Below are 21,886 nucleotides of genomic sequence, written 5' to 3' on the forward strand. Positions count from 1 at the left end.
TGCACATCCTGGGACGAGGTGCCAAGCCTCCTACCCCAGGATGGGCAGGGATCACGAAGGGGAAGCTTCAAAGGCCTGCCACCTTTGTGAGATTCCCCAGGCCACTTGCTCTCAGCAACTGGTCCCCACTGGTTCTGACCCCCACTTTGGGCGGGAGAACCGGCGGGAAAAACAAGTGAGGAAGAGAGGTGTGCCCACCTCTGCCAACTCCACCCCTCAGGTGGGGGAGGTGAGGTGAAGCACAACTCCGACTCCCCGCCATCTGAAGGATGGGGTAGACCCAACCAACCAGGGACAAGCTCATGCCCGCTCCCACTGGAGGGTGGTACAATGGGGGTGTACCCACCCCACGAAAGGGAGCCATTGGTCCCTGCCCTTTACCTACCTGTAACGCACGTAAATTAAGTATTTAGGGGGCACCCTGAACCTTGCTTCCTGAGATCCAGACAAGAAAGAAGATAAGAAGAAGGACTGAAGAGCCGTGCAGAGCTAACAAGAGGACGACGCCCACTGAATTGGCCCCAGCCCTACTGGCCTGTCTTCCCCTCGAACCTGCTCCTGCGAAATCCCGATGTGTGCTGCAGCCAGCAACCTCAAGAAACCCGGGGGACCTGTCTGCCTTCACTTCTAAAGACTGCATCTCCCGTGAACACAGGATTTGTTCAAACTGCAGCTTCTAGCACCAGCCAGAGACCGCGAATCCAGCTCACTCTGCACCCGCTGAACCCCGCCCGAGCTCAAGTGGAAAAACACCATGAGGAGGTCACCCCGGCAATCCTGACACGAGATCCCGTGACCCCTGACCTGCCTCCAGCTGACGCCTGCAGCCTAAATCAAGAAGGCCCCCCTAACCGCGACCAGGAGCTGGTAAGAAGATCCGACCCCAAAAGGCACCCCTGCACCCGATGCCCCGCAGCCTTGTGTGACCAAACCGACGGTGCCTAACCAACCCTTAACTTCCCAACTTACCTCTCCAAGTAGTGGTCGCACCCAGAAGTCCTTTGTTTCCCTGCCTGTAGTGCTTTTGCAAACCGGAGGTTCTCCATAGAAAACAACAGGGCGCACGACGTCGAAATAGCACTCTGCACCCGACCGCCCCAGTGATGCTGAGGGTGCACCTTTTGTGTTACTTTGTTTCCCCATTTGCCCTGACCTTGACCCTAGGAGCTTTGCTCCCACAACCCAGTGGCTTGCTTATCAGCAGCCACCAACCGGAGGTCCCCTATCCCCCAATGGATAACATTGGGCCGCAACACTCTGCACCCGGCCGCCCTAGTGCCGCTGAGGGTGCAACAACAGTGCATCACTGACCCTGGGGGACCCCTGAATCTAACCCCAGAACCTTAACGGCCACAGACAATTACTTACCTGTGAACCGTTAACTTGTTTTTACTCCATAGGATAACATTAACTATTTGTCTCCAAAAAGTTTTAAGTGTGGAGTTTTGAAATCTAAAAATATTCTTTAAAAATCATGCGAATAACCAAAACCTAATTACTTACCTGTTTCCAGGAAATGTCCCAGTGCTGAATCTAGGTATTCAGCACCGAGTTAGAGCAGTATAGTAAAAACTTACCTGTAATTTACTGAAAAAGCCTATTCATTTCAATGTACTGTATTTGCCAAGTGTTGCAACCTACTGCATCCCCTGTAAATCAAACAAAGTACAATTGCTATTGCATTTTCAAACTGTCCTATATCCAGTAACTTATTACTGAAAAGTATTTAATGCTTACCTGTGCCAGGCTTGCTTGTTTCTAAAAATAAAACAACACAATTGGCCTAGAGTTCAGTTATTGAGGGTTTGAAATCATTTGCTGACTGTTTACATCAAATGCTTAACACTGTCCTCTGATACTGCCTTACTGCTCGACCACTCTACCACAATTAAAGAATAAGGTTCTACCTAACTTTAACCTCTGCCTACCTTTGGGGTCACTTGGACTCTATACACACTATACCTCATTTTGGTGTAGTATATATAGAGCCAGTTTCTTACATAGAACAGTTTGAAAAGGCAATAGAAATTGTACTTTGTTTGATTTACAGGGGATGCAGTAAGTTGCAACACTTAGGAAATACAGTACATTGAAATAAATAGGCTTTACGGTGTGCACCTAGGCCCGAAGGTGAAGGTGTTACTGAAGCCTTTTTATGAGTGGGTGGGTGGGAGGGGTCGAAGTCAGTACTTACGACCCGCTGCCCTGGAGTGATGTCTTTGACGTCGGAGTCGTCGGCTTCGGAGGCGCTAATGTTGCCCTCTTCGATCTGCTCCTGCTCCGGTACATTGATTGCTTCTTGGAAGATATTGACCGGTATCTATGTTGATGATCGAGCCATGCTTCTTCGAGCCCGACGATCCCGTATTGTTTTCTTGGAGCGGAAAGAGGCACAAGCTGGACAGTCTTTGGCCTCGTGCTCAAGTTAAAGGCAGAGGTTACACACCTCGTGAAGATCAGCGTGTGGAAACTTGGATCCACATTGAGGACACTTTTTGAAAGGAGTTCTTTCCATGAGCCAAAGGCCTAATGGCGTGGCTAGGCCCGAAGGCCTGTGTCGACAACCGGAATAGAAGAATTCAAGTTTGTAGAGATGCGCTTCAATAGGGAAATGAGATTGAAACAATACCGAAGAATGGGTGAAGGATTGCGCGTCGAAAGGTAGAACGGTAACGACACCGAACTGGAGCGTGACGAACACATCCGAGCCTGATGGCAGAAAAAGACAATCTGAAGATGGAGTCGATGCCCACGCGCACTATTGTCCAAAGGAGGAGTCATCTATCTTGTGACTTCCAAAGACTTAGTCCAATACAATAACAAAGTGCAAACATCCGGGCCCAACACCAGATGGTGATCTATGCACAGCGTGTGATCTGCAGCTCATATGCCGGGAACAAGAGTGTTTTTCTAGTTTTTGAGACACACTGAGAATGGTGAAACGCATACAAAACAATACAGACAATACAGTGTGTTGCGCACCGAGAGGATCCCGAAGGACGGTGTCTAACCAGAGCGCTGCAACCCACGTCCGAACCCGATGGCGGAAAGAAATCAATCTAACAGTGGAGTCGATGCCCATGTGCACTATCACTTAAAGGAGGAGTCACCTTACCTTGTGACTGGAAAATACTTCTTCGAAGACAACAACTTGCAAAGATCCGGACACAACACTAGATGGCAGGAGTATGCAAAGCATGTGTATCTACAGCACACATGCCTAAAACACACCTTTATCATGTCTTTAAAACTGTCTGAGACAAGTCACACATTTTTCTGACATGCACTCGGAGATAATCAGACAATGTTTGGTTGGGTGGCTGGTTCAGGAAATACATTATTCAGTGCTTTGCCATTGTGTCTCCAACATAAAAAGTCAACAGTAAAGGGTAAATACATATTTCCCAAGCACTCAATGAAATAAAGAAAAACACTAGTTGGTACCTCTTCTTTTTGTGGAGCATGTTCCTCTATGCACTCTGCAACTGTGTTCTTCTCACTGGGGATCCACAAGGAAGAATTGTGCTTTGTTTGCTCAGCGAATTGCTGCTGTTGCATGAATAACATATGGTAGAGCTCCTGTATTTCTGGTAGAGAGACCTGCAGTGACTGGGCTTCCATAAGCACTTCTTCTAGTTCTGCACTTAGACCTACAATGATATCATTTAAGACTCTGGTAATGACAGATCGTATGAGACAGTTTGTGCATTACTATATGGTTATAATTCTCCTGATATATTAAAATAATGAAAACACCAGATGCTAAAGAGTTCTATCAATTAACATGGTTTATGCCTTCAACATAGGTTACAACAAAACCACCTAGATAAAACATTCAGTATTTCAGCAATCTTCTGCACATCAGAAGAGGTATGAAAATAGTTACTTACCTCTAACTCCAGTTCCCCAACATTGGAATCTTTTATACAAACACATGCTTGAATTCTTCCCCGTTGTCAGGCTGGGAATCCCCGGTGCATTAAAGTAGCAGTATACAGTGTAAAATAAACAGCATACAAAGTAAAATGCCCACTGGCCTGAAACATGGTATGTTTAGTAACACATCCACATCATTTGAAAGAACCTAAACTTTGGCCAACGAGATGTAAGCTTAAGCTCTCCTACTCCCCCTAGAGGCCATAATAGCTCAGATTTCAAACACACGTGTAAGAATAAATATGATGACCCACTGACTGGGAAGGAGGGAGGGTGGCATGTGAATATATAAAATATATCAATGTTGAGGAACTGGAGTTACAGGTAAGTAACTAATTTCTTCTCCAACATTGGCTCTTTGATATATTCACATTCTTTAATCAGAATAGCAAGGAGTACAAATTATAAAATACATGCAGGAAGCAGAATTACCATTAATGGAAACGATTTCTCAGCACTGCCTGTCCTACTGTTGCATCAGCTTCTGCGCTCATGTCTAGGCAGTAATGCTTCATCAATGTATGACTGCTCCTCCAGGTGGCTGTATGGTAGATGTCTTTTAAAGACACCGCAGCATGGAGTGCTGCAGTTGAAACCATGCCCCTGGTGGAACGCACACACACTTTCCCCTGGAGACGACGCTTGGCTCTGGCGTGACTGAAAGCACTACAGACTGAGGGCAAACAAGTTAGCCCCTGTTTGGACATGGCTTTGCCTTTGCATGGTTGACCAAATTATACAAATATCTGGTCTTATATGTGCATGTCCTTTGTTTTGTCTATATAGAATTTGAGACATATATGCAAGTCTAGAGAATGTAATGATCTTTCTGCTGTTGAAGTTGGATTGGGAATGAAAGATGCAAGAATGGCAGGCTCATTTAAATGGAGGTCAGTAGGCACCCAAGGAATGAATTTAGGACTCATCCATAATGAATCTGCAAAAAGGTTCCCCGATGGTAAATGCCTAAATAACTCTCACTCTTCTAGTGGATGTCAGAGCCAGGAGTAGTACTATCTTCCAGGAGACAAATTTTAAGTTTGCTCTATGTATAGGATCAAAAGGAGGTAAGATAAGCTGGCCGAAGACAGTGTTAAGCTCTCATGGAACTGGAGGATGCCGGAGACGTGGAAAAGGTCTGAAGAGCCCTTTAATAAACTGTTTAATTACCCTTTGGGAAAACAGAGTAGACGTGGATGTATCCATCCTCCTAAATCTGGAGACTGTACCCAGATGGACAGTGACTTAAGAATATTTGAGAATGCTCTTGCCCACTTTAAATACAGAAGGATCGAAGAAGTATAGGAAGGTGGATCTGTATATACCATACCAAAATGAGGTATAGAGTGCACAGAGTGCAGTGGAACTCCAAAGGTATGCAGAGGTAAAAGTAGATAGCACCTTATTCTCCATTTGTGGTAGTGTGGGCGAGCAGTAAGGCTTTATCAGAGGGTAGTGTTAAGCATGTGTTGTACATACTCAATCTGCAAATGATGTCACACACTCAAAGACTGAACTCAGGCCAATTTGATTTGTATAAAAATATTATTTGGTTGCATTTATTTTCTAGAACCAAGCAATCATGGCACGGGTAAGTGTAAATGGTACTTTTCAAGGCAAGTTGAACAATAAACGCAAGCTGAATGAAAATGACTGTTACAGATGTGTAAATACTTTTAATATAGTTGAAATTACTGCTAGATTACTTTTGATTACTTTGCAGATAACTTTTTCTACTCAGTGTGATACGCCTAGATATCACACTGGGACATTTCCTAGAGAAAAGGTACGTAAAGTAGTTTTCAATTATTTCCAGTTTTTCAAGTTCTCTTACAAAACCAAATCCACACAGAACAATTTAAGGAAAAAAAGTAAATTTATTCCTATGGGGAAAATATGGTTATTGGTTAACAGGTAAGTACTTGGTTGTGGGAGCTGGTATTCTGGGGTTAGAACCAGGGTTCCCCCAGGGTCAAGGATGCACTCTCAAAGCACCCTCAGCGGCACTAGTGTGGTCGGGTGCAGAGTGCTGAGGCCCAATGTTATCCAATGGGGAAGAGGGGGCCTCCAGGTTGTGGGAGCAAAGCTCCTCGTGAAAGGCTCAGGGCAAAGGGGGATCCGAGATAGCACCCAAAGTACACCCACAGCCGTGCAGGGACGGCTGGGTGCAGGGTGCTGTTTTGGCGTCGGGTGCCCTGTTGTTTTCAATAGGAGTTGCCGGTTTTGGATTTTGGCTGCATGCTCGGTCCAGGAAGACTTCTGGGAGGAACCAACAGCTGGGCAAGTAAGTTGGAGGGCTTAGGAACATAGGTGCACCTCGGGTTCTCTTCTCCAGGGCGCAGGGCGGCTTGATGCAGGGGTGTCTTTTGAGGTTGGATTTTTACCAGGCCACTCATGGTGGGAGGGGGGCCTCCGTGCAGAGGCTTCAGGCAACATCATTGAGTCCTGGAGGGGCCAACCCACGGTAGACTCAGACTTTGCAGCGCTGGGGGACCTCGCTGGGACTGGTGGGCCACCTGGATTCAGGCCGTAGACATCGGGTGCAGTGGTGGTTCCAGGCGTCGGGTTTCTTTATCCTCAGCAGGCTCAGAGTCTGTCTTGGGAGTTTCTTTTGAACACAGCTGCTGTTCACAGGATATCCTATCTTTGTTGAAGGCAGTCAGTCCTTCCAAGGGTTCTGGAGGTCGCTGTTTGAAGGGTAAGGTGACTTTTGGCGCAGGATATCTGAAAACTGCAAAGGGGCCGGTAGGACTGGGGCCAAGTCAGTTCTTCTCTGCAGTCTCCTCTGCTGGGCGTCTTCTTTCGTCCTTCATAGGATGCGAGAATCTCTCTTTTTAGTTCAGGGCTGCCCCCTAAATACTGTATTTAGGGGGCGTTTTATGGGTCTTGAGGTCAGTAGCCAATGGGCTACTAACCTTAGGGCGACTACGCCCTTGGTGTGCTCACCCCACGTGGGGGAGTGGGCATAATCCCCAATCGTGATTGGAGAGTGCCTGCCATCTGCAAGATGGTGGGCACTGAAGAGTGGGCTTCACCTCGCCTCTCGCACCAGAGTGGTGGGGTTGGCAGAGGTGGGTACACCTTCCGGGCTGGCTAATGTTTCTTGCCTATCTTCCCGCCGAAAAGGAGAGACAGGAAGGGGGCCCGCTCCTGATAGCAGAAGAGGGAGGGGGATGCATTACAAAGGCGGCAAGGTCTTTGAAGCTCCCCTGCCGTAGATGGCTCTTCCTGGCCTGGGGAAGGTGTGACCAGCTCCACCCAGGAAAGGCTTTGTTTCTGGGCCCAGGAAGTGAATACTCCCACCCCCATGGGTCCAGTAACATGTCTCGTGGTTGCAGGCTTGTCAGGGAACCCACCAGAGGCTGGTCGTTTTTCAGGGGGCATCGCTAAGATGTTCTCTGAGTGCATTTTTCATTAAATCCCACACTGGCATCAATGTGGGTTTAATGTGCTGAGAAGTTTGATACCAAACTCCCCAGTTTTCAGTAAAGCCATTATGGTGCTGTGGAGTTCATAATGACAAATGTATATTTTCTTACCCGTCGGTGTAGTTTTGCAGCTTGAAGACTTTCTGGATTCACTATGTTGTGCATTGTTCAGCGATCCTGTGGTTGGGTCCGGAATTGTAGTCTTTTTTCTCTTTTTTTTATTTTCCCCGTGGCCCAGGTGCGCGTCGACATACCACCATTTGCTGTCCTTCGTGACGTTGACGCGCTTCCTCCGGAAGCTCCCACCTTTGGTCGTTATCGTCGGATTCTTTTTTCTTGTCGTGTGTTACTTTTCTCTTCTTTTAACTCTTAAAGTCTTATTCCTGTTTTAATCCTCTTACTCCTGTCTCATCTTTCGGGTGGAGGAGGGTGGGATCGCTAGTGAATCCAGAAAGTCTTCAAGCTGCAAAACTACACCGACAGGTAAGAAACTATATGTTTTGCAGCGTGAATCTTTCTGGATTCACAATCCTGTGCATAGACTTTGTAGAGGTTTGTCGTTATTGTGGTGGCTGGGTGGAAGATGAGCTCTGATTATTGAATATGTGTTGCAAGACCTTCTGTCCTACTTGCTCTTCCTTGTTCATTTGAATATCTACACAATAGTGCTCAGTGAACGTGTGCACTGCAGACCATGTTGCGGCTTGGCAAATGTCTTGAATAGGTGTGTTTGCTAGAAACGCAATTGTTGCTCCTTTCTTCCTTGTTGAGTGAGCATGAGCTGCTTCTTGTAACTGTTGTCCTGCTGGTTTGTGGCAGAGTTGTATGGTTAGTGCAATGGTATTTTTGGTAACTGGTCGCCCCAAAAATCTGCTGGCAAAAGATACAAAGAACTGCTTTGTCTTTCTGCACTCCTTTGTCCATTCCATATAATGCATTACTGCCCTCCTGGCATCCAGTGTGTGTAACGCCCTTTCTGTGCTTATGGTAGGTTTTTGGAAAAAACTTGGTATTTGAATTGTCTGGTTGATGTGGAACCGTGACACCACCTTTGGCATGAAGTGTTGATCTGTTCTCATTACAATCCTATCATTGTGTATTTGCAGGTAAGGCTCTTGAAGTGTTAGTGAAATATACACTAAAATTCACCCGATCAACGAAAACGAAATTACTCACCTGTTACCAGGAGAGATCCCAGTGCTGGATCTTTGTGCCCAGCACTGACCCTACAAAGCAATTACAACTGTGATTTTGCGATAACCAAACTTTCCTCCATAGGATAACATTGCCTGGTTTTTGCCAGAAAGTGTTGATTTTTGAAACATACAAATATTCCTTAAAAATCGCCTGTGTAACAAAAACGATTTCTTTCAACTGTTTACAGGAGATGCACCTGGGCTGAATCCAGGATCCAACCCTGAGTAAGAAAAACCTATGCAAAGTAATTCCCATTGAGCTCAATGTTATAATTGTGTTTAACTTGTGTTGCCTATTGCAACGACTGTAACTACTGCATTCAAAAGTCTATTGCTACTTGAAAGTATTCAACTAGATTAGTATGTTTATACCTACTTGTGGTTCTAAAATAAAACAATATATTTTTTATATACAAAACAATTGGCCTAGAGTTCAGTTCTTGAGTGTGTGAGACCATTTGCTGACTGAGTGTGTACAACAAATGCTTTACACTGTCCTCTGATACTGCCTTAATGCTCGACCAAGCTACCACTTTAGAGAGTAAGGTTATATTTAACTTTAACCTCTGCCAAACCTCTGGGGACTGTGGATTCTATACACACTGAACCTTACTTTGGTGCAGTATATACAGAGTCACTTTCTTAAATTGGTGGATCAGTGGTGGGATCCAAACTTGCATTTGTTGGACTACTTGGTTACCATCTGATCACACGACAGAACTCTTAAATTGCCTTTAGAATTCAGATTTTTCTAAATTGGCCTTTCCAAAATACTAAAAGTCTTGTCAGGGCCTTGCTTAAAGTCCCCTTAGAATTTTAGAGAAATAAAAGTCACTGTAGTCAAGCGTAGAGGGTTACAACTGTCTGGTCTGATTAGAATGTCTCAAAAGAATCCAGCTATTAGTGAAGGTAATATCATGCAGGACCTGGTTGAGGAGCTCAACCTCACACCTTAATTACACTTGTCTTTCAAGGAATTGAGGTCCTTATGCAAACTAAAAGGTATAACAATGGGCCTGCATCCAACCAAACAAGAGCTCCAGGAGCTCCTGGCTAAGTATGCAAAGAACCACCCCTCTGAACATGGTGATGACCAGTCAGATGAGGAAAGGGAGGAGGATGAGGGGGATAGTGACCCCCCCCGTCAATAATCCCTAGAGAGGAAAGGGACCCCATACCCTTAACTCCAAGAATCAACCTCTGGGGGCCTACAGACCACATAGGTGGACCAGGTCCCAGAGGAAACACTGGGGAACTCCCCAGTGAAGAGGACAGCTTTTTAGCAAAGCTGGCCAAGCGATTAGAACTAGAGTCCAGACTCCTGGCTCTAGAGAAAGAAAGGAAGGAGATGGGTTTAGCACCCATCAATGGTGGCAGCAATACAAATAATAAGGATAAAGAGCAGTCTTATGATCCAAAAATCCCCAAAGGGATTACCCCTAAATTTGAGGAAGGTGATGACATCACCAAATGGTTCACAGCCTTTGAGAGGGCTTGTGACATGAGAAAAGTAAAGAAACCTCTCTGGGGGCACTCCTGTGGGAACTGTCCTCTGGTAACTGCAGAGACAGGCTTCTGACCCTCTCTGGGTCAGATGCAGGGTCCTATGACCTCATGAAGAAGACTCTGATTGAGGGATTTGGGCTCACCACTGAGGAATATAGAATTAGATTCAGGGGGGGGCTCACAAAACCCAGACCCAGTCCTGGATTGATTTTGTAGACTACTCAGTAAAGACACTGGATGGTTGGTTAACTGGACACAATGTGCATGATTTTACTGGACTTTACAATTTGTTTATGAAGGAACATATACTAAGTAATTGCACAAATTAAAAGTTGTATCAGCATTTGGTAGACCTAGGTCTAATTTCTCCCCAAGAATTGGGAAAGAAGGCAGACCACTGGGTCAAGACTAGGGTGACAAGGACAACCACTGGGGGTGACCAGAAGAAGGTGGTTACAAAACCTCCCCAGGTAAAAGGTGGTGAGAATCCTCAAGATAAAAAGTCTGAGTCTTCCAAAGGGCCCCAAAAACCAGTACAGGGGGGTGGGTCCCAAACTACTCCCTATGTGCCTCAACCTTATAGGGGGAAGAACTTTGATCCCACAAAGGCCTGGTGTAACAACGGTAAGAAGTTGGGACACTTAACTGTAGATAACTCTTACCCCCACAACAAGGCCCCTAAGGCAACCAGTACAGCTACACCTGGGGTGGCAAGTCTACAGATTGGATCAACAGTGTGCCCAGAGCAAATCAGGATGCACACTGAAGCAGTTCTAGTTTCAGAAGGGGAAGTTGAGTTTGCCACTGTAGCTGTGTGGCCACCCAACTTAAAGAAGTACTTACAATACCCCTGGGTTAATGGAACTAGGGTAGAAGCTCTGAGGGATACAGGTGCCCGTGTCACTATGGTGAGAGACACACTGGTTTCCCCGGAGCAATACTTGATTGGGAAAACTTACCCAGTCACCAATGCTGACAGTGTTACCACTAATCATCCAATGGCTATGGTGATATTAGGCTGGGGGGGGGGAGGGTTACTGGCCTGAAACAGGTAGTGGTCTCTCAAAAGCTACCAGCTGCATGTCTGCTTGGCAATGAACTAGAAACCTCAGCTTGGGCTGAGGTGGAGTTGAAAACCCATGCAGCCATGCTGGGTATCCCTGTGTGCAAACAAGAGCACAGAGCAAGAGGAAGGGTGAAAAAGTAGGATTACAGCCCACCCCACCAAGAGAAAAGGTAAGAAGACTGGGGGACCAGCTTCTGTACAGCAAACTACTCATGACCCCTCTCCACAGGAAGAGGACTTGGACACCCCAGAGGAAACGGAGCCTATGGAGCTTGACCCTTACCAGGTTGAACTCCTGGGTCCAGGGGGACCCTCTAGGGAAGAGCTGTGCCAGGGTCAGCAAGACTGTCCCACTGTTGAAAGCCTGAGGCAGCAAGCTGTTTTAGAAGCAAAAGGAGAGGTCAGTGGTATCAACAGAGTCTATTGGGAAGAGGGTTTACTGTACAGTGAGGTAGGAAACCCCACTCATGGAGCCACCAGGAGGGTGGTAGTGCCACAGAAGTAAAGGGAGTTCCTCCTAACTTTGGCTCATGACATCCCCTAGCTGGACATCTGGGGCAAACCAAAACTTGGGAAAGGTTAGTTAGTCACTTTTACTGGCCCCAGATGCACCAAAAGGTGAAGGAGTTTGTAAGCTCCTGTGTTACCTGTCAGGCCAGTGGCAAGACAGGTGGCCACCCAAAGGCCCCCGTGATACCACTGCCAGTGGTGGTGCGGGGGGGGTTCCCTTTGAAAGGGTAGGTGTGGACATTGTGGGTCCACTTGAACATCCCACAGCCTCAGGGAGCAAGTTAATTCTAGTAGTAGTGGATCATGCTACTAGGGACCCTGAAGCAATTCCACTTAGGACTACTACAGCTCCTGCAGTAGCAAAGGCCCTCCTGGGTGTCTTCACCAGGGTAGGGTTCCCTAAGGAGGTGGTTTCAGACAGAGGTTCCAACTTCATGTCTGCTTACCTAAAACACATGTGAAAGGAGTGTGGAGTGTAGTACAAGTTTACTACACCATACCATCCACAAACCAATGGACTTGTTGAAAGGTTCAACAAAACATTGAAAGGCATGATCATAGGACTCCCTGAAAAACTCAAGAGGAGATGGGATTTCCTGTTGCCATGCCTGCTTTTCGCTTACAGAGAAGTGCCAGAGAAGGGAGTAGGGTTTTCCCCCTTTGAACTTCTGTTTGGTCATCCTGTGAGGGGACCACTCTGTCTTGTGAAAGAGGGTTGGGAGAGGCCTCTCCAAGAACCGAAGCTAGACATTGTGGACTATGTGCTTGGCCTTAGGTCTAGAATGGCTGAGTACATGGAAGAGGCATCCAAGAATCTCAAGGCCAGCCAGGAGCTTCATAAGCATTGGTATGACCAAAAAGCTGCACTGGTTGAATTGCAACCTGGGCAACACATGTGGCTTTTGGAGCCAGTGGCACCAAGGGCACTCCAAGATAGATGGAGTGGCCCTTACCCTATCCTAGAGAAAAAGAGTGAGGTCACTTACTGTAAGAGAGTGGGATCTGCTTCACATGTATACCCCCACTTTTTGCTGGTGTTTCAATGTTTTTCGACTTTAGTCTGGCTGGGACCCTGCTATTCAGGGCCCCAGCCTAGCTGCTTCCTCTCTAAATTGATTGCATGTACTTTAGGTACACCACAGATTGGATCCTGAGGTACCCTTGTGAGTCCCTAGTATATGGAACACTATGTACCCAGGGCACAGGTACCCCAGAGGCCTACCAGGGGCTGAAGCATGTATTATGTCACCCCTGGAAAGCCACCCAAAATGACACCACAGGTCTGCTACTGTAGCCTGGGTAAGGTGGTGCATGCATCCCTTACGGTGATATAGGTTACCTATATCACTATATATACACACACATATATATAAACCTATAAGTCACTCCTATGGCAGGCCATATCAATCCTGAAGGCAGAGTGCTTGGTTCTTATGTGAGGGGGTGCCCCTGCATGAGCAGAGCCCCTCTGCAGGGTTCAGAGACCCTTCTCTGATGCAGTTTGTAAAGCAGCCTGACCACATACTCTTATGTGCATTATAACCTTGCGGTAAATGCTAACTTTGGGATGGCTGCACGGAAACATGTCGTGTTTGGTGTCAAACGCTTTGGAATCCTACCCCTTCCCCCCCGCCAGTTCTGGCGGCCGGGTAGAATTCCACCCTTCTAGAGGGAGAGTCATGACAGTACTGGGTTACCCGGTAGAAACTTAACAGAGCCCTGGCATCACAAAATGGATGCTGCAGCCACAGACACGGGTCTGGCCTCCTGCTGCTGACCGAAACTCCGGCAGGGGAGGCCTGGACAATAGGTTTCCTGTCACAGGTAGGTGTAACCACCTCCCAGACAGGCTTAGGTGTATTGGGGCTGGGTGGGAGCACTCTCTGAGTGCTTTGAAGTCTTGCACTGGGGGCACATTTGGTGTCCCTGTGCACAGTCCAGCTCAAACCGGTCCAGGGGCTTCCAGCCCCTGCTCTGGCACGAAACTGGAAAAAGTAAATGGGTGTAGCCTCTCCTCTTTCCAAACCCTCCCATAGGTGGGTCCCCAGAGCTAGTCCAACCCCTTCCTTAGGTATAAGTAAGGAACCTCTGTAACCAGAACTTTAGATATCCCTGGACGAAACTCTGAAGCTGAATCCTGGAACTTTGACGCTCTACTCAAGACTAGAGGACTGAAGAAATCTCCCTTGGGGTCAAGGAGTGACTCCCTGCTTGGCAGGCACCAATGAAGCAATTTGCCGGTCTGCATTGCCGAAGCTCCCGCCGGACTCTGAGGTATTTGCAGCCCAGGAAGAGGATTTCCAGACATCTCACAGGCCGACCAGAGTCCCCAGCAAAGCTGTGACCCGCAGCCCTTGTGAGTAGCGTGGAACCGGAACTCCTGGTCACCTTGCATTTCTGCAAGTGCATTGACTTCTCGGCGTCTCTTGAAGTCGTACTTGGGCTCACTTGTAGCCCCCACCTCGAGCACTAAATCCACCAAAGATTGTCAACCTGGTCATTCTGAGTGACCCGTGGGCCGCCATTTTGTGTTTCTTCTCGAGGTCCCTTCGCGATCCCTGGTCCGTTGACTGGTGGATCCCTGAGGGGGTAACTTTGTATTTCCTTGGGCTTCCCTGGTTGCTCCAGATGTGCCCTGACTCCCAACCAAGTGGTGAGTCCCACAGACCTTGCTTGTCTGCACCGAAGCACCTTTCTCGTTTCTGCGTGGGTTGCTGTTACCAAGGCTTGTTGTGTCCAGTCCGGGCACCGACGCTGCAGCACTCGACATCCTTCGTGGGACAGCTTGAATCCAGCTCCTGGTTGTCCTCGACGCCTCCTGGTCCTCGTGGCTGAAGAGTCCAGCTTCACCTTCTTCACCTGAAATCACCCGACATCGGTGGGCATCTGCCCATCGCCTTCCTGGTTACTGGCTAGTGACCCAGACTCTGTCCCCTCTGCTTTCAGGTTCTTCTCATCTTCGATCCAGGCTTGGATCTCTTCGGACACTTCGCATCTTCCCGGCAGCAGGACTTCTTCGCCAGCTCCCACTGAAATCGACAACGCGACCCGACACCAAAAGACACCTATGCACCCGGCTTCCCTGGGTGAGGTAATAGGAGTAGTCCGGTGCTCCCGTGGGTGCTAGCCCTAGAACTTCCCAAGTCCAAAAGGGTTTGGTCCTGACTCAATTCTAAGTGTCCCTAAGCTTTAAAAATCTAACTGTGACTTTCCCCATAGAAGCTAACGGGAGCTCGTGGCTGTGTTCACACACTGCGCACGGCCCCCGTGGGTCCCCTGTGTCACTACCTTGGGTGGTTCCTTGGGGTCCTAGCGATTCTACAGGCTCTAGGCCTTGTGTCTAGTTAAGTCATGGTTCTTATACCACTATTTTGGCATATGGTTTGGCTCGCCCGTAGGGCCCAACGTTTATTTGTGCTATTTTACTGTGATTATTGAAGAGTAACTTATGTGTTTTGACCTCTAGTCTCATAAAGAGACTAGGAGGGTGTGTTTAGTAATAAATACATATATTTTATATATATACCTGGTGTGGATATCTTTCATTTAGGAACTTAAGAGATTATAGACTGGTAAAGCAAGCTGCTTTACAATCCTTCAAGACTTAGCCTGAAGGCTGCTCTCCATAGCTACCACTAGGATAGCTTTCAATAAAGGTTGTCTTTAACCTATAACCAATAAGGGGTTGTTTGGACTGGTACAGGGTGCCCACTATAACTAGTGGACAGCATATACCAGGCCAACTTCTCACACTTACTTAGTTGGCCTGGGCACAAGCAGGACACCCAAAAGGGTTATCCATGTGAACCGCCTTAAGCTCTACAGACATCACCATGCTCATGGTGACTGATGAGGAACAGGAAGCGGATAGTGAACCTCTCCCTGATCTCCTCTCCTACAGCCCAAAAGATGGGTCAGTAGATGGTGTGGTGTTTTCAGACACCCTCTCTGCCCAACAGCAGACTGACAGCAAGCAAGTCTTGCAACAGTATGCTAGCCTCTTTACCCTGACCCCTGGTCTGACAAACTGGTGTACCCATGATGTGGACACTGGTGACAGTGCACCTGTCAAAAACAAAATCTATTGACAGTCAGACCATGTCAAGGAAAGCATCAAAGCTGAAGTCAGCAGGATGCTGGAGTTAGGGGTTATTGAACCCTCTGAGAGCCCCTGGGCTAGCCCAGTGGTTCTGGTCCCCAAGCCTCATCCACAGGGTGCAAAGAGAGAAATTAGGTTTTGTGTGGACTATAGAGGGCTCAACTCTGTCACCAAGACAGATGCTCACTCTATCCCAAGAGCAGATGAATTGATAGACAAATTGGGGGCAGCCACATTTCTCAGTACCTTTGACTTTACTGCAGGGTACTGGCAGATTGGCATGGCCCCAGGAGCAAAAGAGAAAACAGCATTCTCCACACCTGATGGGCACTATCAGTTCACTGTGATGCCCTTTGGTTTAAAGAATGCCCCTGCCACCTTCCAGAGGTTGGTGAATCAAGTCCTGGCTGGGTTGGAGTCCTTTACAGCAGCTTATCTTGATGCTATTGCTGTCTTTAGTTCCACCTGGCAGGATCACCTGATCCCCCTTGGGAAGGCTTTAAAAGCCCTGCAAACTGCAGACCTAACTATCGAGGCATCCAAATGCCAGATAGGGCAGGACACTCTGGTGTACTTGGGCCACCTTGTTGGTGGAGGCCAGGTACAGCCCTTATAGCCCACGATCTAGGCCATCCTGGACTGGGCAGCTCCAACAACCCAGACCCAAATCAGGGCATTCCTTGGCTTGACTGGGTACTACAGGAGGTTTGTGAAGGGATATAGGTCCATTGTGACTCCCCTCACAGAACTCACCTCCAAACAAAATGCCCAAGAAAATCAACTGGACAGTTGCCAAAAGGGTTTTAACACCCTGATAGAAGCAATGTGCTCAGCACCAATTATAAAAGCACCAGATTATGCCAAGCAGTTCATAGTGCAGACTGATGCCTCTGAGCTAGGGATAGGTGCGGTCCTATCCAGACCAATGATGAAGGCCAAGACCAACCTGTTGCTTTTATAAGCAGAAGGCTTCTCCCCAAAAAGCAGCGTTGGAGTGCCATTGAGAGGGAGGCCTTTGCTGTGGTTTGGTCCCTGAAGAAGTTGAGGCCCTACTTGTTTGGTACTCACTTCCTGGTTCAAACGGACCACAGACCTCTCAGATGGCTAATGCAAATGAAAGGGGAAAATCCAAAACTTCTAAGGTGGTCCGTCTTCCTACAGGGAATGGACTTTGAAGTGGAACACAGACCTGGGACTGCCCATGCCAATGCAGATGGACTTTCCAGGTTCTTCCACTTGGTCAATGAAGACTCCATAGGGCAAGGTTAGTCTCATCATCTTTCCTTAGAGGCCCTGTACCCTGACACACACACACTGCCTTTGCAGGCTGAGTGTCTTGATGCTGAACAAAACAGAGAGTCGACATGGCACACATCCCTGTGTGCCATGCTCACAAACACACTGCCCTGGCATACCTCAGTCACCCCTCTAGCTGGGTGCACTATGCCAGTGGTGTGGGTACAGGTGCATGAGCCCTGTACCCCTACAGTACCCAGGTCCATTCTAGGGCACTGTAAGTGCAGTGCTGCCATTAAGAGTATATGGTGCTGGGAGGTCGTCATTACGAACTCCCCAGCACCATAATGGCTACACTGAAGACTGAGAAGTTTGGTATCAAACTTCTGAGCACATTAAACCCACAATGATGTCAGTGTGGGATTTAATGTAAAATGCACGACAGAGGGCAACTTAGAGTTGCCCCCTAAACCTAACCCACAACCCGTGTCCTGACAGAGGTTGCCTAGTCTGCCACCCAGCAGACAGGTTGCTGCCCCCCTGGGTAGAGAGCCCTCCGCTCTCGTGGGCCTGCAACAATGCACATCCTGGGGCGAGGTGCCAAGCCTCCTCCCCCAGGATGGGCAGGGAAAGCTTCAAAGGCATGTCGCCTTTGTGAGCCTCCCCAGACCACTTGCTGTACTCAGCAAGTGGTCCCCATCAGTTCTGACCCCCACTCTGGCGGGAAGACTAGCGGGAAAATCCAAGGGAGGAAAGGGGGTTTGCCTGCCTCTACCAACCCCACCCCTCAGGTGGGGGAGGCGAGGTGAAGCACAACTCCGGGCTCTCGCCATCTTGAGGATGGGGAGCCCTACCCAATCAAGACTAGGTTCCTGACCCTCTACCACTGGAGAGTGGCAGGATAGGGGGTGTACCCACCCCAGGGAAGGGACCCATTGGTCCCTGACCTTTCCCTACCTGCAACGCCCCTAAATTTAGTATTTATGGGCACCCTGAACTTTCCTTCCTCAGATCCCGATTCCGAAACAAGAACAACAATAAGAAAGAAGACCTGCCGTGCAGCTGCTAACAAGAGGACGACACCAACTGATTTGGCCCCAGCCCTACAGGCCTGTCGACCCTCGAACCTGCTCCTGCTAAATCCCGGCATCTCCAGGGGTCAGCAACCTCGAAAACCCCGGAGGACCGGACTGCCTTGCTCATCTAAAGACTGGGACTCCCACGAGCATTGGTTCTGCACAAACAAGCAACAACCCCTGGTGCCAGCCAGGAACCGCAAATCCAGCACACTCTGCACCCGCCGAGCCGGCCTGTGCCTGAGTGAACAAAGACCACGAGGACGTCCCCCCGGCGACTGTGACCAAGAATCCAGCACCCAAGGACCCACCTCGACGCTCCGGACGACGCCTGCAGCCTCAACTCCAGGGACCCCCCCTACCGCGATCAACAGAGGGTAAGATTTCCCGACGCCAAAAGACACCCCTGCACCCGGCGCCCTGCGGCCCCCTGTGCCCAACTCCTGTGTGCCTACCTAACCTACAGCTCCCCAACTTACCTCTCGAAGTGGTGGTCGCACCTGAAGAATCTCCGTCCCTGAGCTCGCAGCCTTTGTTCGTCACACAGCTTTCCCGTTGAAATACATTGAAGGCCGAGGGCACAAAAGCACCCTGCACCCAGCCACCCAAGTGCTCCTGGAAGTGCAGCATCTGTTCTATTCTACTTCCCCACTTGCCCTGTGTAAATGACCAGGAGCTCAGCTCCCACAGCCGTGTGGTCTGCCTGCTAGCAGCCACCAACCAAAGGCCCCCTGCCCGCCATAGGCTAACATTGGGCCTACTCTCTCTGCACCCAGCTGCCCCTGTGCCGCTGAGGGTGTAACAACTGTACCTACCTGACCCTGGGAGACCCCTGAGTTTATCCCCAGAACCTCAACTCTGCCAGTCCAGTACTTACCTGAAAGCTGATAACCTACATTTTCTCCATAGGGTAACATTGACTGGTTTTCACTTGGAATTTCTTCTAAGTGTCGAGTTTTGAAACTTTGAAATATTCACTAAAAATCACCCGATCAACGAAAACGAAATTACTCACCAGTTACCAGGAGAGATCCCAGTGCTGGATCTTTGTGCCCAGCACTGACCCTATAAAGCAACTACAACTGTGATTTTCCGATAACCAAACTTTCCTCCATAGGATAACATTGCCTGGTTGGTGCCAGAAAGTGTCGATTTTTGAAAAATACAAATATTCCTTAAAAATCGCCTGTGTAACAAAAACGATTTCTTTCAACTGTTTACAGGAGATGCACCAGGGCTGAATCCAGGATCCAGCCCTGAGTAAGATAGACCTATGCAAAGTAATTGATATTGCGTTTACTTAAAAATTCCCATTGAGCTCAATGTTATCATTGTGTTTAACTTGTGTTGCCTATTGCAACAGCTGTAACTAATGCATTCAAAAGTCTATTGCTACTTGAAAGTATTCAACTAGAGCATCTCATTCTGAGAAAGTATTTTTATACCTACTTGTGGTTATAAAATAAAACAACAATATATTTTTATATACAAAACAATTGGCCTAGAGTTCAGTTCTTGAGTGAGACCATTTGCTGACTGAGTGTGTACAACAAATGCTTTACACTGATCTCCGATACCGCCTTACTGCTCGACCAAGCTACCACTTTAGAGAGTAAGGTTATATCTAACTTTAACCTCTGCCAAACCTCTGGGGACTGTGGACTCTGTACACACTGAACCTTACTTTGGTGCAAGTATATACAGAGTCACTTTCTTACAGTTAGCGCTTGTAATTCACTCACCCTTCGTAGTGATGTGATAGCCACTAAGAAGGTTGTTTTTAGTGTGAGCATGTGCAATGTAACTTTGTGCATAGGCTCAAATGGTGCCTTCATCAATTGAGTTAGCACTACGTTGAGGTTCCACGCTGGTGCTGGGATTCTGATTGGAGGTGCGATTCTCTTTGCCCCTTCTAGAAATCTCTTTACTACTTGGGAGGTGAAGAAACTCTTTCCTGTTTCTCCTCTTGTGTAAGCCACTATTGCCGCTAAGTGCACACTTAGGGATGTGTATCTTAGTTTACTTTGTAGTAGATGCGTTAGGTATTTTAGTACTGTTGATTCCTTTGTAATTTTCCTTTGTAGTTTCTCCCTAATGCACCATTTGGAGAATCTTTTCCACTTTGCTATGTAGCACTTTCTTGCAATAGGTCTCCTTGCCTCCCTGAGCACCGCCATTGTGCTTGCTGGTAGTTTGCCGTGTGCAAATTCTAGCTCTTCAGGAGCCAGGCTGCTAGGCTGAGGCTCTCTGGCTCTGGATGTAGCACCCTTCCGTTCTGCATTGACAACAGGTCCCTTCTCTTTGGGAATCTGTGTGCTGGTGCTTGCGCCATTTCTACTATTTGTGAGAATCAGGACTGTCTGGCCCACTGAGGTGCTATTAGTATTAGGATCATGTTGCTCATCCTGCATTTGTTGAGTACCCTGTGTATCAGTGGTATCGGGGGAAAAGCCTATGCAAATGTCTTTGACCAATTTATTCATAGTGCATTCCCTTGGGACCGATGGTCTGGTTGTCTGGATGCGAAGTGTTGGCATTTTGCATTTTGTGTGTTGCAAATAGGTCTATTTGTGGAATAGTTCCTCTATTTCCTGTTGGTTGAGCTGCCATTCGTGGGATGCTGAGTCTGTCTGCTTCCGTATTGTCCTTCCCTGGGAGATGTATTGCCAGCAGGTCTATTATTAGCTGAATAACCCATGTCCATATTTCCTGTGCTAGCCCTGATAGTGCTACTGATTGTGTTCCTCCTTGTTTGATGTAGAACATGGTTGTGGTGTTCTGTATGGATCAACACCCTGTTTCCGTATAGCTCCCTTTAAAAGGCTTTTAAGGCTAGGAACACTGTTTTTAGCTCCAGGTAGTTGATGTGTTTGACCGCATCCAGCTGCGATCATAACCCCCTCACCTTGAGTTTGTTCATGTGCGCGCCCCACCCCAGCTGGGAGGAGTCTGTTGTAATGGTTACTGTTGTAGTTGGCTGTGTGAATGGTTTCCCCTGTGATATGTTTTCCTTGTTCCACCACGCTATTTCCTCATGCATTGCGTGTGTGACAACCACAAGATCTTCCCAACTCCCTGTTGCCTGTGACCATTGCTGTAGTATCCATTCCTGGAAAGGTCTCAGGTGTAGGCGAATATTTGGGACCAGGTGTATGCACGACGCCATCATTCCCATTAGCTTGCTCACTGTCCTCGTGTCAGAGCTTGACCCTTGCGGTAGAGACGTGTCTCCTTCAGTATTGCAAAAGTTCTCTTTGTGCTGGGGAACACCTTGCCCTGTATGGTGTTGATCTCTGCCCCTAAGAATATCTTCACCTGTTCCAGTTCTATTGAAGACTTTCACCAAAGGATCAAAAACCCCAGTTGGATTAGTGTTTGTATCACCTGCTGGATGTGCTGTTTGCACTGGCTGTAGGAGCCTGCTTTTACGAGCCAGTCGTCGAGGTAGGGGTTTACTTGTATTCCTTGCCTCCTTAGGTGTGCTGCTACCGCTGCTATACACTTTGTAAACACCCTTGGAGCGGATTTGAGTCCGAATACGAGCACTGTGAACTGGTAGTGACTCTTGTTGATCACAAATCTCAGTAGGTGTTTGTGTTTCTTGTTGATGGGGATGTGTAAGTACGCGTCCTTTAGGTCTATAGTTTCCATGTAATCTCCTTCCTGTACCTGGGGTATTACTTCTTGCAGAGATGTCATTTTGAATCTTTGTGTCCTTATGAACTTGTTTAAGAACCTTAGATCCAGAATAGGCCTCAGCGTTTCGTCCACTTTTGGTACGAGGAAGTAGTTGGAATAAACCCCCTTGTTTCTTTCCTTGTAGGGCACTATCT

At 47.9% G+C, this 21,886-nt stretch overlaps 1 protein-coding gene across 1 annotated transcript in view; it reads right to left on the reverse strand.

Annotated features, from left to right (window-relative positions):
• Nucleotides 1-3,512: 3,512 nt before the first annotated feature.
• Nucleotides 3,513-21,886, reverse strand: part of LOC146866934 (lysine-specific demethylase 5B-like) — a 455,791-nt gene continuing 437,417 nt past the window's right edge. The window contains exon 10 of the mRNA XM_085603266.1: nucleotides 3,513-3,650. The gene's annotated coding sequence lies outside the window, so the exon portion shown is untranslated. The remainder of the gene's footprint in view (nucleotides 3,651-21,886) is intronic.

The sequence above is a fragment of the Triturus cristatus genome, chromosome 1_2 (genome assembly GCF_964204655.1).
Source record: "Triturus cristatus chromosome 1_2, aTriCri1.1, whole genome shotgun sequence".
In the NCBI taxonomy this organism is placed as follows: Eukaryota; Metazoa; Chordata; class Amphibia; order Caudata; family Salamandridae; genus Triturus; species Triturus cristatus.